The sequence below is a fragment of the Sitophilus oryzae genome, unplaced genomic scaffold (genome assembly GCF_002938485.1).
Source record: "Sitophilus oryzae breed Bouriz unplaced genomic scaffold, Soryzae_2.0 scaffold_488_pilon_pilon, whole genome shotgun sequence".
In the NCBI taxonomy this organism is placed as follows: Eukaryota; Metazoa; Arthropoda; class Insecta; order Coleoptera; family Curculionidae; genus Sitophilus; species Sitophilus oryzae.
This window is the reverse complement of record NW_022147071.1, coordinates 409,507-425,197: the sequence shown is the minus strand read 5'-3', so window position 1 is coordinate 425,197 and position 15,691 is coordinate 409,507.

Below are 15,691 nucleotides of genomic sequence, written 5' to 3'. Positions count from 1 at the left end.
TTCAATTCAAAAAAGGCCGAAAACATGTCGAAAAAGATGCTTCTTCTGTAGCGAAGAAGCCACGAAACCATGTCCATAATTTTGTTATAAAAGTAGTCGGACACAACGGAGAACAATGTAAAAATTTAAAATTCCACACTTGTTTGTTTGGTCGTCTCGATTACATAAAGCCCTTTTTGTTCGCAGAAGATGCGCAATCGACAACATATAAAATTCAGAAGAGCAACAACTAAGATGGGCCGTTTTTGCCGGTAAAATTATCATCGAAATGACACTGTCGGACTTGGATGTAACGCAAAAAGGAAAACCCCATACACTGCTACACCTAAAAAAGACAGCAAACGCTAGATTCCATGTTTTAAGACATTTATATTTATTAAGGTAACATGACAAATTTAGATTATACCAAATAAACTTGATTAAAGTCACGTGATTACGCTTGACCGGCACAGTGTTGCCCACTTTTACATATTTTCTTTTAATAAAAATATTTTAAGAAACAAAAATATTTTTTTTTTCTTACGATGTTCTCTATGGGTATCTCTGAAACTACTGGAGATAGAGAGTCGGTTAAATGCGGAAAGAATTGCAGTTTTGTGAGATCATAAATATGCGCTTTTCAGGTTTTTGAAAAAGTTCATGGCTTACTAGATATTTCGAAAAAAAAAACAAATTTTAAAAACCGCGCCCTCGATTAAGTAACTAAAAGTTTAATTGGTATCGCCTATATTAGTGGCTTTTCCAACTTCCATTTTATTGTCGGGTAGTGTACCGTCCTCTCCATTTCTTTCACACAGCATAAATTTGCCGTTTTTCACTCGCGACCCAAAGAAAAATCAGTTCTCCTTTCGACGGGCATCCTTCAAGTCCAGCTCTTGTCTTTTTATTGGCGATCACATCGATAAATAATCGAGGTTTTTACGCCAACAGTATATCTATCCACATTTATTAATGACTGCTTTAGATTCATTCTGACAGGCAATTGCTGTCAATTTTTGAATTATGATGAGCACGCGTTTTTGTCACGCGATGCCTTAATATGAGTTAAATCTGAGCGATATTGAATTATTTAAGATTCGTCTCGAGAGAGTTTTTGGATTCTTAAGAGCATGGTGGCCCACTGACTTTAGTAAGCTTCATACCATTTTTTTCCTATAAATAATAATAATTTATTAACTAAACTATAAACAACCGTCTAATATACACTCACCAGCATAAAAATGGGCACTTTAATTGAAATTGTAATATAATATTTTGTTCTAGTTTGACGATTTTGAAGATTTTTTAAGCAATATGTAGATAAATTATTTGAATTTTTAGTATATCTTTCTAAATTAAAAATAAAAGTTGCCATCTGTAAATTATACGAGGGAAAAAAATGTTGATATTTCGGTGAAAGTTTCAAACACCCTGTGGAGTACGTTAACAAAGCAAGGGATTTAAAAATCATTTTATCATCTAGGTGTATCTTTCCTTGATAGTTTGTTTTTTGATTCGTCTCAATAGCTTTATTTTTTTTGGAGATATTCACTTTTGAAGAAGACACTAACATTTTTTCGTATATTTTTATTTTAAAACTATGTCTTTGGTTTTGGTCCTAGTCAACAAACCTATAAAATAGTGTTTGTTTTAAGTTTTTTTTTAAATTTGCAATACAAAATCAAATTCACGACACAAATAACAGTATCAGAATATTTGTTACATGGCATACAGGGTGGTCCCAACTATATTCCGGCAACTTTCGCAGCATATTCTGCGGATAAAATTAAGTAAAAAAGTTGTGTCCTAAAATGCTTAGTTTTGGAGATACAGGGTGTGGAAGTTTAATTTTTATTTCGATTTTTTCCAAATAATTTCTGGAATAATGTCAATATTTGGATGAAAATTGGTGTCTGGGAGTTTTTTGATATGAGAAATTTGATTTTGATGTCAATATGAATCCTATTTGTAGGAGGCGCCACCTATATATGTTTTAACTGCTATGAAGAGTAATAACTTTTCGTCCGTATCTGTATAAAACTACTGAGTAAAAAAATATACATTTCCGTGACTTTCTACGTAAAAAATGTCTCTTGGTAAATTCCGCCACGAGCAACCGTTCTCAAGATATTTAGAACGGAAATAGTCAATAAAAGTGTAATTTAACTGAAATAATAAATTGGGTAATTTTTTTTTTAATAATTTAATCATAATCATAAATTAATTGATCATAAATTTTTCTGCCAAAAAATTGTCAAACACCAGTTTCTGTTGAACTTTTGGCACAAAACCTTTCAAATGTATGATTTCAGTCTAATAACTCTCAACATGTTTAATTTACGTCAGTGATGACAGGTATTGCTAATTTCGATTCCAAATATCTCGAGAACCATTACTCGTAGCGATTTTTACCAAGAGACCTTTTATGTAAAAAAAAATATTGACTTCATAAATTATTTGACAAAAATCGAAATAAAAATGAAACTTCTACACCCTGTATCTCCGAAACTAAGCATTTTAGGACATACATTTATACGAACTTTTTAATTTATTTTTATTTGCAGAATATTCTGCCAAAGTTTCCGGAATACAGTTCGGAACATCCTGTATAGCATTTGGGATATGCATTACAAACTTCTTATATAAAAAAATAGTGTTCCAAAGTGTTTCACATTTTTAAACACAAAATCTCATAAAAAATTTTAAGATTTTACCAAAATTTAAAAAAATGAAAGTGCTTTAGTATGTATTTTTGAAAGCCAAATTAAGAACTACTAAGTTATAGTTTACAACAAATTGTTTACAACATTCTCTTTATCAAACCGAACTCACGACAACTCCAACAATAAACAACATTTAATCCATTACAGACCTGCTTACTACGACCGACTCATCATAGAATCGTACGGACATTCCGGGCAACAAAAATGCCTTTGTTGTTACATTTAATATCTCCATTTAGCTATCTAAGAATCGGATGTTTCGTCATAGGTCCCCTCCGCGGCAGTACCGAGGAATAAGATAAATGAGCGCGGATGACTTGTGTGTAAGAGATCGGCAAGTCATCGTCCGCGATCACCAGGTGGCGATACCAATGATATCTGTATAACGATTCGGAATAAAAGAAAGAATGGCCGCGATGAATAGCGTGATATTCTTCGGTATTAATTCTGGTGGCCTGATGATGGCTCCGTGATGGTAACTGAATTTAATAAGCCCCCATTTATTTAGCTTAAAGTTGATATCAGTAAAGTACCTTTATTTCTTTTTTATGGAGAGGCCAAACCACTGCGGAGTTGAATGTTGCGACCATATACTATTATGTTCCCCTTTCTTGTATTACAACTCATCATACAGTCTCAGGGCATTGAAAAAAGCCAGTATCTGGGACGGTTTTACAGAGGTTAGTTCTCCATCTTTGATATCAGTCGTACCAAACTTTATGGCACGAATGTTGTCGTCTCGGTGCACTCAGTAATGAGGTGTTCTAGTATTTCCTAATTTTTCCCACAAAATCTGCATTCGCCGTTGTTTCTTAGCTTCAATCTACTTAGGTATTCATTGAGGAGACATATTATTTCATGATTCATCATTGCCAACTTAAAATCCTTTACTTGTAAAGATAGTTTCAAAATAGTTCTCTGGGTGCCTGCTCACCAAGCGTGCCAAGCCTGCTCACCAGGCCTGCTCACCATGCTCCAAGCGACGGGAGATTTTGGTGTGGACATCTTGCACAAGTTATGTAATATGATATGGTATACTCACCAATGGCCATCAGATTGGACCGATTGTTACATAATAACCATCCACAAAAAATGATCTCCAGCCAAATGCGACAACTTTCGTACCATTGCGCTAATTTCACATGGCAGTAAGATTCTTCTTCATATCATTAACGAAAGGTTAAAACCGTATATTCAACCACAAATCCCTCCAGAGCAAGCAGGATTCACAAGAGGTCAAGAAACACGTGAACAAAATTTGAAAGTCCGTCAGATTATCGAAAAGGCCCGAGAATTTAACAATCCGCTCTATATTTCTTTCATAGACTATCGAAAAGCTTTTGACAAAGTCAAACGGTCAAAACTATGGATGGTTTTTAAAGAAATGGGCGTGCCTCTTCTATGTGTATCTCTATGTAAATACCAAAAGTAGAATTACCATCAATGGCGTTACTTCGGAAGACTTCCAGCCTACCTGTGGTGTTAGGCAGGGGTGCATACTGCCTCCATTAATGGTCATAAAATTATCAACCTCAGGTTTGCAGACGATACGGTCCTTCTAGCGGAAAACGAAGAAGAGTTACTGCAGCTTCTAAAATTGGTTGAAGACGAAAGCGAGAAACTTGGACTTGAAATTAATCCCTCTAAAACAATTGACGCAACTGAAAAAAATATTGAGGCAACTGAGATGTACTGTTGGCGACGAATGCTCAGAATTCCCTGGACTGCCCGGCGAACCAATGAATCCATAATACAAGAACTGAACATCACAGAACGCCTCTCCACTTTTATACAGTCACGTATACTTCACGTAAATATTTCGGTCACGTTATGAGGAGGGATACTGGAAAAACTCATTATACAGGGCAAGGTTCCGGAAAGAAGACCAAGAGGCCGCTCGCCCTCCAGATGGATAGACCAGCTATCAAAGATCACCCACAAGCCACAGCACACCCTTGTACATGAAGCACAAGACAGGGAATTATGGAGACAAACCTCACACATCACCTGACCACTACATTCCTCTTGTAGGAATAAAGATAGAGAGAGAGAGAGAGAGAGAGAGACTCTGGGTGCCTGCTCACCAAGGGATAGAAAAGCAAATGATCTAGCTAGAAAATGAACACTTCATTAACTGGATCAGAATCGTTCTGTTTTCCAAGCGGGAACCAACTGAAAGTGGAACTGAAGAACCTGGAAGACTCCATCCGTAACCTAGAATGGGTGTCTTCCAACGGTCTAAGACATTCGAAAAAGTTCCTCACAACTTACGACTGAGAAAAATCAAAGATTTTCCTCGATTTAAGTAAAAACAATCTTCGTCAAATACTTGTCAGCGAGTAATGGCAGTAGTAGCAGTAGTAGTGGTGACTCATTAAGAACATTTTTATAACATATTTAAATGTTTTCTAAGTATAAAAAAAACATTTCTTAATATTCAATCAAAACCGATCTTAAACAAATTAGTCAATTAACGTAAAAAACATCCTCCGACTAACTTTTTCACCTGTTACTTATAAGCAGCTAGCTAGCTAGCGTTTAATCCTTCCCGCTCTCAAAATAATGCTCCAAATTAGCCGTTATCGCCTAACACCGAAAACAAATTATATTTAATACGTTTCGGCGCTGTTATCCGGTGCCCTCATCAGGGCCGGCGTTAATTAAATCGGCGAGCGGTCGTTAGTTTTGAGACGGCCCGACACTTGACTAATAGCCGCTAATGATAAGCCAGATAACGTCCGTTATATGAAGACGTTCCTCGTCAGCGAGTACAGCGGGTACTGCAGCGGCGCTGCTCGATAGTTACAGGTCATTAAGTGACAATCGGTACGATGTCTGCGATTGTTTGACGGTGCGAGTGAGTAATGAAACGTTTTCACGAAATACTTTGTATTTAATATACCCAGTGGCTCTTAAATAAGTTTTTTTAAAGGGGCCGTCCCATGTCGAATACTGCGATCTGTAACCAGAGTGCGCCAGGTCTTGTCTTCCAGTTCTAGTCTCACTTTCTTAAACAGAAAGTGTCGCTTCCGATCCAGAGCGTCACAGTGACCTCACGTGCTCTGCTGTTTTAGGATCTCTATCACAGTCAGTATTATAAAGTATGTTTCAAAAAATGCATTGCTTATAATGACTCCCTGAACCGAGAATAATTAACCATACAAGACGCCATGAGCAGCTGACCGATTAAATATATCTTAATTACATATTTATTTCTTTTCAGCATCAAGAACTTTGATTTAGTTATAATATGTGTGGAATAAGATGCGTTGAAAGATAAAATGTATGTATTAATTTTTTTGTTAAATGTAAAAATATTTCTAAAATTGCCAGTAACATTTCATTAAACTGAGGAATCCTTAATTAAACACCATTAAAGGGAAAAATATATATAGGAAAAACAATAAATACTTCTACTACATATTTTAACAATTTTTATTGTACCAAGCTGCCAAAAATTTTCATATTGTCTTCTTTTTGGAGAAAAATCCTTCAGCACTTCATTCGACGAAAATTGATTGTAAAATCCTTCATATTGAAGGAAATCCTTCAATTCTGGCAACACTGAGGCAGCCTTTGACTATATGTCCTGTCAAAAGATCTGTGTTAATCAGCACTTTATTTGTGCTGAGCATTGTGCACCTCTCTGTTTCTACAGTGGATGGTCTGCATTTCCTAAATTGAAAGTTTACTGCATGCAGATCATACATTTGGATATTCTGTACCTACTAGCTTAGATTTTTCCATTGGATAAAAATATATAAAAAAAATCTTGTTGAGTTATACAGTAAGAATTTAAAATAAAGCAAGAAAACCAAGTGGGTCGATTAGCAGTTGACAGGGCGTGAATGACAGCTCGCCGTCACGGCCAATTCGATCGAAATAACGGCGGATACTTGATAAAAATGGCGTTAAAAACGGTCAATTAGTCGTTGAAAAGCGCGATTGTACATGTGAAGTGCAACGAAAGCCGATGGCAGCGGACGTTATATCTTTATTATTCGGCCGAATTGAAGCAATTCCGGTATTTTTAATGACTTTAAAGGAGGTAAGACACAGTAGCGTAGTTTAGATTAGATTCTTAAAGGTGGCTTTCGGCCTGATCCACTGCGACCTTCTCAGATCTATTTTGTGGTCCTCTTCTGATCCTTAGATTACATTCTCCAGTCCTATCCTTTTCACAAAGTTTAGCAACTTGGAGACTGAACCCTCCATGTAGCTCCTCGGCAATGGCCTATCATTGCCTATTACCGGGAACCGCACGTTTGCCAGGCTGTCACACCGACATAAAATGTGTTCTGACGTTTCTTCTTCAGATTGACAGAACCTACTCATAGCTTCGTCTGTTAATCCCATCAGCTTTAGATGCCTATTTAGCTTACAATGTCCTGTTAGTAGACCTACTACAGCTTTGACTGTCTTTCTGTCCTTGCTTATCAAGTCTACCTTAAATTTTGGCGAATGTTCTACAATGAACCTTTTCGCCTGTCTCTGCTCTGGTGAGTTCCTCCACCATTCTAGAGATTCGTTGGCCACCCATCGTTCCGTGGCCATTCTCGTGACCGCCTTTGCAACGCCGCAGAAGGGTTCTGGGCCTATGAATGGCATTGATGAGCTTGGCCCTTTCATCCGCCTTTTCGTTACCCTCGTGACCCTCGTGCCCTGGCACCCAGGCCAACGTAACAGCGCTACGTTCGCCCAAAGTATTCAGAGTACGCACACAGTCCCACACTAGTCTAGAATTGACCTCGGCGGAGCCGAGTGCCTTTAGTTTGGCTGTCTGTGAAGATGGCCACAGAACGATTTGTTCTTTGTTGCCTTATTATTTCTTCTACACAATAGTGGATTGCCGTTATTTCTGCCTGGAAAATTGTGTTTCGGCCCTACTATCCCAGCTCCTACGCCTTCTGACGTTTTTGAGCCGTCTGTATACCAGGTTGCCTCAGCTTGAATGGGTACACCTTTACTCCAGTCTTCCCTTCCTGGTATGGTTATATTAAATTTGTTGTTGAAGCTATACCTAGTAGCTGTTGCATCAATTAGTAATCCCAACACTTTGTCTGCTTTTAGCTCTTCGATTAGCTTCTGGTTAGCAGCACTATGCGTTTGGCTTATGTGCTGCTGACCGTGAATTAACCTGTGCATGACAGATCTGGCTTCGCCTTGTATGAAAATATGTAGTGGTGGTAAGTTCAACAAGACTTCTATCGCATTTGTAGGAGTGGTTTTTATGGACCCAGTTACACACAGGCACGCAAGCCTTTGTGTGGAACTTAACAACCTTACCGCACCCACTTGCGATGTCTTTGTCCACCACGGGTCTTACTACCCTTGTGTATAGCCATAGAGTCATTTTAGGGTTAAGTCCCCAGTTTTTTCCACACATCCTTCTGCACCTACCTAAAGAGCTGGCAGCCTTCTGTGTTGCCTTCGATATGTGAGTATTCCATGTAAGCCTTTGATCAAAAAATATCCCAAGATACTTTGTTTCTTTGGCAAATGAAACCTCCGTTTCTCCTAGCACTGGTGGTTTTAGGCCTTTTGGTGCTATCTTTTTTGTGAAATTGACAATTTGTGTTTTCTGAGCATTGACTGTCAGTCTCTCTTGTTTGCACCACTTGTCAACTTTGTTTAGCGTAGTTTAATCATATTTTTCTTATACAACGACTCTATATAACTCCTCACAACGACTCTATATTTATACAATAGATTCTTAAGTCTAATTTTTAGATAAATACGTACTTATCGTGGAGTCATGTGCGATCTACGCAAATAAAACCGTGACGAATGTGGGTAAAAAAACAACAGATATAAACCTAAGAACAGATCTAGCGTTCGTATCGCAATGCAGAAGCAATAAACATGGTCTGGGATCACAAAACGTTGTGCCGGTGCGTGCGATACCCATCAAAGAATGGTACCGAGCCGCCTCTCGACAGACATGGGAACGGACGTGTGCTCACTTATCCCCCGAGCGCATCGTACCGAAAATTCATTGATATTCAGTCGGCGAGCGGACAAGTACCCGAGAAATGTCATTTTTGTGGATGTTTTACGACCGATACAGTGAAATTTAGTGGGTTACGTCGCGCTGGATGGCTCGGAGGGAAGTCCTATGTGAAAACATGCCATCGGGACTAGCCAGGAAATTTATTTGTCCAGCAAGATCTTGAATCGGTTATTATTGTTTATTTTTACTGAATTAATATAAATAAGCTTTTATCGTTTTGGTTACACTAACCATGAATAGAGTCATAATACAATAGTAACCTGGCAACAAACAAAGTTCCTACCAACAGCGTTCATTCAAACATAGCGGAAGATTAATAAACAACACATTTGTGTCGTTTTAAAATGGGACAAATTATACTTTTTCCATAGCAATTGTTATAACTGCCTTATACCTATCAAAAATAGTAGATAAAATAGTACTTTAACCGCGCAGGGGTAGATTAAATGATACTTTAACAGCGAGGATAGGTTAAAAACTTTATTTCTTCTCGCACGTTTTTTAATTGCTTCCATTTTTGAAAATTTTTGTATTCCTTTTCATAAATTATTCGGGAATTAAATGGAAGTAGTTTGGATATGGCGTTTATCGCCTCAGCTTGAATATCTGTTGGTAATTTACTTATTTCGTTTTGAGCATAGACAAACAAATAAAAAGAGACTGACAAATCTCATGATAAAGAGTGGGACCGCGTTCCCGTAGCGCAACTCAGAATAGCAATTTTGAAACCAATTAGCTGGACCATGGCAGGAGGTACGTCTTTATTGCTATCTTTCTTTATTATGTGTACTTTATATGAAAAAGAAAGAGATAGGTATAAAACGTATCGTCGCACATTCTGGCTGGCGGAAAATTTAAACTGGCCATTATTAGTAGTATTCTTTCATTCTGAAACTGAAAATTTTCACTTAAACTGATTTATATTCCCTTTACCACGTAAAGAGAACGTGGTGTAGGGAATAAATCAGTTTAAGTGAAAATTTGCAGTTTCTTTCAGAACGACAGAATACTACTATTATAAGGGAAATTATAAAAAAAAGCAGAAATTGTACTGTTTTATAAACATATTTATTTATACATAAAAATAAATAAACTTTTTATAATATAATAACAAAAAATAACAGTGTTTATTCCACCCACCTACCAATTTTAAATGCAGAAGAAGACTGTTGCAGGAAACGATTGGCCAATTTTTTTTAAAGTGCATTAAAAATCTCATTTTCGAAAAAACTGCCCAATTGCAATAACAAAGTGAATATCCAAGCAAAGAAGACTTTACGAGAATCATGATCCTGAACCATTTTCAAGTCCAGTTTCAGTCCTAAAACAAAAGTAAAATAGGTATATTAACGCAGATATTAATAAAGTTTCTGGTTACTATAAACCAGCTATAAATTACCTACCCAAAAAATGAAAAAAAAATAATTGTATTAATTTGTTATGTTAAGAGAGGTTCGAAATATTTTTGACACTACTACTTCTACTTTTTTCTTAATAAGATGATAAATCTATCAGAGAAAGGGGGTACCAATACATATAGAAAATAGATGACACTGGCTCCTGCAGCAAATAAAATAACAAATAGTACAACCTAAAATTATAAGTAACAAAATATAAATACCTATATGGAACAAAGGAATTTGTTCCCTATCCATATTTATAAGTCAATAAAATGGAGAGTTTAAAAAAAAAAGGTAAATCACCAAAAGAAAAATTAACAAACATGACGAATTGTCATGATGTTGTCATCTTGGTTGTCATGATGACGAAAACGAAAGGTCATTGTTCTAATTTCTATTTAGAAATTACGTTTTATATGGCCGCTTCTTTCTCTCTTGTTATATTAGAATGAGATAGTGAGCCCAATAGACGCAATGCACAGATCAACATAAATAGAACGAAATTTTGCATTCTGAGTTGCGCTGCGGGAACGTTGTCCCACTATTTGCCATTTAATTTACCAGTCTCTTTTTATTTGTTTGTCTATATTTGGTTTTGAGCCATTTCTGGCTCCAATTCAATCAGCAATCGAGACGAAAGAGAATTAAAAAATATTGACTCAAAACTGACAACTAAAGAGACAGCTTTATTTATTTGTCAAATTACATAGAAACCAACGGCAACGCCAACCCAGCACAATCTTTTTTCTAATCGTTATTAATTCCTTGAAATAATAATTTCTGAATATTTTTTAAACTTTAACTCGCTATGCGCGATTTCATAAAATACCATTTTATCGTTTTGTATAAAAAATAACTAAAATTCAGTAAGAAATAAAATTATCTATGTATGTACCTCGGGAATATTGGTTTAAGGCAATTATTGTGATTCGGGTGACAACAACTTAATTATTAATAACTATAATTCCTCTATCTTGGTAAATACTCATATGTACATGTCTCTCAGCATCACTGGTAGTACCACCGATGACACGCCGGCGACGACGGCCGGTCACCAAGTCGCTGCTAATCTAGAACGATCGCCGCGCGTCCGGCAGGAATTCGACAGAGGCGGTCCGCCCAGGCCGGTACCGCCGCTCGCCCGTTCCCACGGTACGACCGCCGATTCCCGCCGTGGTACCGCGCGCGGAGGTGGAATTTTCGGCCAGGGACCAGTCCAAAAGCCGCGTCGCGCTCGGCTATCGGTAGCGAAAGATATGCGTGTGTGCATTGTACAGGGTGATTGAGATTATTTCAGATTCATAATACCCTAGAAGATGTATTTTTGATATTGAAACCAAAACAAAATTAGTGGAATAAATTGTTATCAATTAAGATTCATTCAAAACCTCCAAATTAGTGGTTTCGATTAGCGTAGAAGTTTGTTAGTTGTTTGCGTGGTTCTGGAAGCTTTAAGGTACATTCAGGCTGAGAGCGTCGAGCGTCGCGTCGCATTTGCGTCGCGTCCGCGTGTCAAATGGAAAACCAGATGAATTGAATGGAACCCAGATGAATCTTCTTTGGCTATCTATATCGTGAATTTTACAGTATTATTAACTTAGATTGATATTTTTTGATGGCTAATGAGTCACATAGAACCTTCAGAGATTTATTGTGGTCCTCTTTTGATCTCTAGATTACATACTCCCTTTCCAATCTTTCCAAAAACTCCTCCTTAAGATTCAGTGTCTAAATAAAAAATGTCTCGTTATAAAATTTTGCGATAGAGAAAGGAACAATTTAAGGCTGTATTCCGTTGCAAAACCAGGCGAACCAGACCGGTAAACTACGGTAAAGAGCAGTTCCTGAAAAACATCGGTTTGATAAGGAACGGTTTTGTAAAATACTTGAAACGACGTTTTCTAAATTTCAATACCGCTATTATAAAATTTATCTTTTATGCATTTTTAATTTTTTTTAATTTTACCTATTCTCTGCTTTTGAGTTTGTTTCTTCTTTTCAATTGACTGTTAAACTCGTTAGACAGCTCAAGTGAAGATTTGCAGATCCAATATTAAAACAGATAAATAATAAATAAACAAATCTACTCAATATTTATATTTTTATAGCTTACAAAACATTCACGATTACTTGTTGTCTTGTTTTTCATGTTTTCTTTAGGAAAGGAAGGAACATTTATCCTGACTTTAAGAAACAATGGCTGCATGATAAGTTTAAATGGTCCTAAAAAAGTCATTCTATTTAGTTAATGAAATTTATTTACCTTTACTGCCTACCTCCATTGCTTTTGGACGTAACTACAAAATATTATTACAAATTTTAGAAATTAAATGAGAATTTCACTCGAATTTCCAATATTTACTTGATTTGTGTCACAAAAATGACATTGATTGACAAACAAAACCAGAAAAAACAGCCTTCTCGCGCTGGTTAGTTTGGTGACAGTTATAACCGAATTTTTCAAGAACCGTTTTCCGATAGAAACGGAACATAAAAAAAAACCGATAGAAACGGAACATAAAACCATAACCAAAGTAAGCAACGGAATACACACTAAGAGAATGGAGATGTACCTGGATTGATTCTTCTTCTTCTTCTTCTTCTTCTTCTTCTTCTTCTTCTTCTTCTTCTTCTTCTTCTTCTTCTTCTTCTTCTTCTTCTTCTTCTTCTTCTTCTTCTTCTTCTTCTTCTTCTTCTTCTTCTTCTTCTTCTTCTTCTTCTTCTTCTTCTTCTTCTTCTTCTTCTTCTTCTTCTTCTTCTTCTTCTTCTTCTTCTTCTTCTTCTTCTTCTTCTTCTTCTTCTTCTTCTTCTTCTTCTTCTTCTTCTTCTTCTTCTTCTTCGTTCGAGAAGACGTATCGCCTGTTTAGTTCCGGTAGCTGTGGCCATTAAACTAATATACTACTACTACTTCCTCGTCGTCTAAGCAACTCTTGCGAGGTTGACTGCCAACTGTCTTGCCAACGTTTAGGTGGTCGTCCAGTAGGTCTTCTGCCATGGGGTACGTTGTTGCGAATTATTATGGCCATTCTGTCGGGGCCCATTCTATTGACATGCTGGTTCCATTCTCTTCTTCTCTGCCTTATCCATCTGACGTCGTTTATTTGGCACTTTTCTCTTATATCTACATTTCTCTGTCTGTCCCTCAATGTGTATCCAGTTATCATTCTTAAGGTCTTCATTTCAGTAGTTCGGTCTCCGCACCATATGTCATCACTGGTCGTATGCAGGTTTTGTATATTCTTGACTTACATTCTGTACTCAAATGTTTGTTTTTCCATATGGGATATTTAAGATGTCCTGATATTGCGGCAGCTTTATTGGCTTGTTTCCTTACTTCTTCTTCCAGGAATCCTGAACTTGTAATTTTGCATCCGAGGTATTCGAATGACTCTAGATTGATTCTGAGACCAACAATTAAATCGAAACCGTGACCGCTCTGTAGAAACGAATGACAATTTCGGCAGGAGCATAGCATCGGCGACAACGGGACGTATTTTCGTCTGTCAATCACTTTGAAAAGTGGCGACAGCACCAGCGGAGAGAGAATGCGGCCGCAAAAACGTTGTTTACGGCCTTCGAAGGTACCGGGCGCGGAGCGGGTACCTCTCGGGTACGAGTTCTGCAGAATTTCCAGCACCAGAATGTTGGCCGAGAGGTTTTGGACCCTTATTTCTGAATTCACAATAGGCATACCTAGATTTTTCTTTTGTGTTATAGGATAAGTACTTACTTGTCTCTTCAATTGTTTCCTAGGTGTGATATATATAAGACTTCTTTAAACACAACTCAAAAAAATCAACTTTTTACAAGATGAACATTTTTTCGAAGAACAGAAGTCCTCACGACAGTCGAATTTCTCATACTGAAGAATGATTGAAAAAAAAACGATGTGCTATATTTTTTGTTTGTCCATTTTTAACTTCTCTGGGAAGAATAGCATCTCAGTCGTAAACTAGAGTAGTTCTCACACGAGACCCTCGTGAATAACAGCACAACTATTCGAACCATCCTAAAAACAAGGTATAAATTTGACAAAAATTAGTTTGATATTTGCAGCTGACACAAATTGGCAATCACGTTCAAGAAAAATGTTGAAAGAATTCGGAACGGTTCCCATAGAATAATTAAAAGTTTTGTTCAATAGGTATAATTTACATTTAAAAGTATAATTAAAATTACCTATAAGATAAAATCAAATTAACATGTAAAAAATAACAATGTTGAAAATGTCGTTTTATTGGCATTCGTGGCGTTTAACTGTCATTATAAATTGGAATTTTATTAATAACAATAATAACTTGATAACAACTACGTAGATATATATACGGCAAAACAAAAACAACTTTGTATACTCCTAACAATAGAAAACAAACGATCTATAGCTAGAAAAGGAGCGAACACTAACTGGACCAGAACCGTTCTGATTTCCAAGCGGAAACCAACTTAAGGCGGAACTGAAGAATCTGGAAGACTCCATCCGTAACCTGGAATGGGAATCCTCCTACGATCTAAGACACTCGAAGAAATTTTTAAAACTTAAGAATGCAGATTCTACGAGGAAAATGGAGAAACACCAGAACACCTCGTCACTGAGTGCGCCGAGACGACATTGGTGCAATAAACTTTGGTAGGGCGGATTACAGTGCTATTCTTATATATGTATATTATATGTTAAGCATAAGCATTTTATAACTTATCGACGGGCTATGTGTATTAGGTAAACACAAGCCTAACTAAATTATATTATTTTAGATTAAAACTTAGATAGAATTTAAATATTTCAACTTTTTTTTACTAAAACCATGCTGATGATTTATAAGTAATTTGATACCTATCACTTGATCATGTATTATATCCAATTTATTTTAAATTTACTGAACTATTTACCATGTTATTTTAATATCAAATTACAGAATTACACATAGTTGCGGCAGCAGCGGCAATTGCCATTCCGAATTAATATCTAAAAACCGTCCGATTATCCTATTACAAGTAATCTTCTGCGACTTTTTCCCGATGATTGACGGGCAGGAATACCTACCAGAAAAACGCTCTTCTTTTTCCTTGGCCGGGATGAATATTAAAATGGCATTCCGTCGAATGCTGGTGGCGCGCAAAAAAAGCGCGCACGGTCCAGATTCCGCGAATCGCCGGAGAACCAGTAATTGACATCGAAATTGATGACTAACACTGAACGACAACATTTCAATACCTCATTATTCCGGACGTTTTGTCAAAGATGTGGGGGAAGGGAGGAGCAAAGCAGGACGCCACGTAATCTTGAAACTAAAAGAATTTTGGACTTTCATTATCTCTATTTATTTTGTGTCACTGACCGGTCTTTTTTTTCAGGCCTAGAAAAGCTGAAGCTGTCCTGCTACTCTAGGTCATATATACTTACGTGGATAAGTAAATAACTATGGAAACTGTTGCAAACATATTAACGACTTCCATTTATCTTCTTTTTTTGTTGCACACGCGGTTCTTCTACTCTATCTATCCTTGTCGAGGACCTATCGTCCGCGCGCCAAATTTGAACATTTACATACATTTGCCACTCCGTACGAATATCCAATATT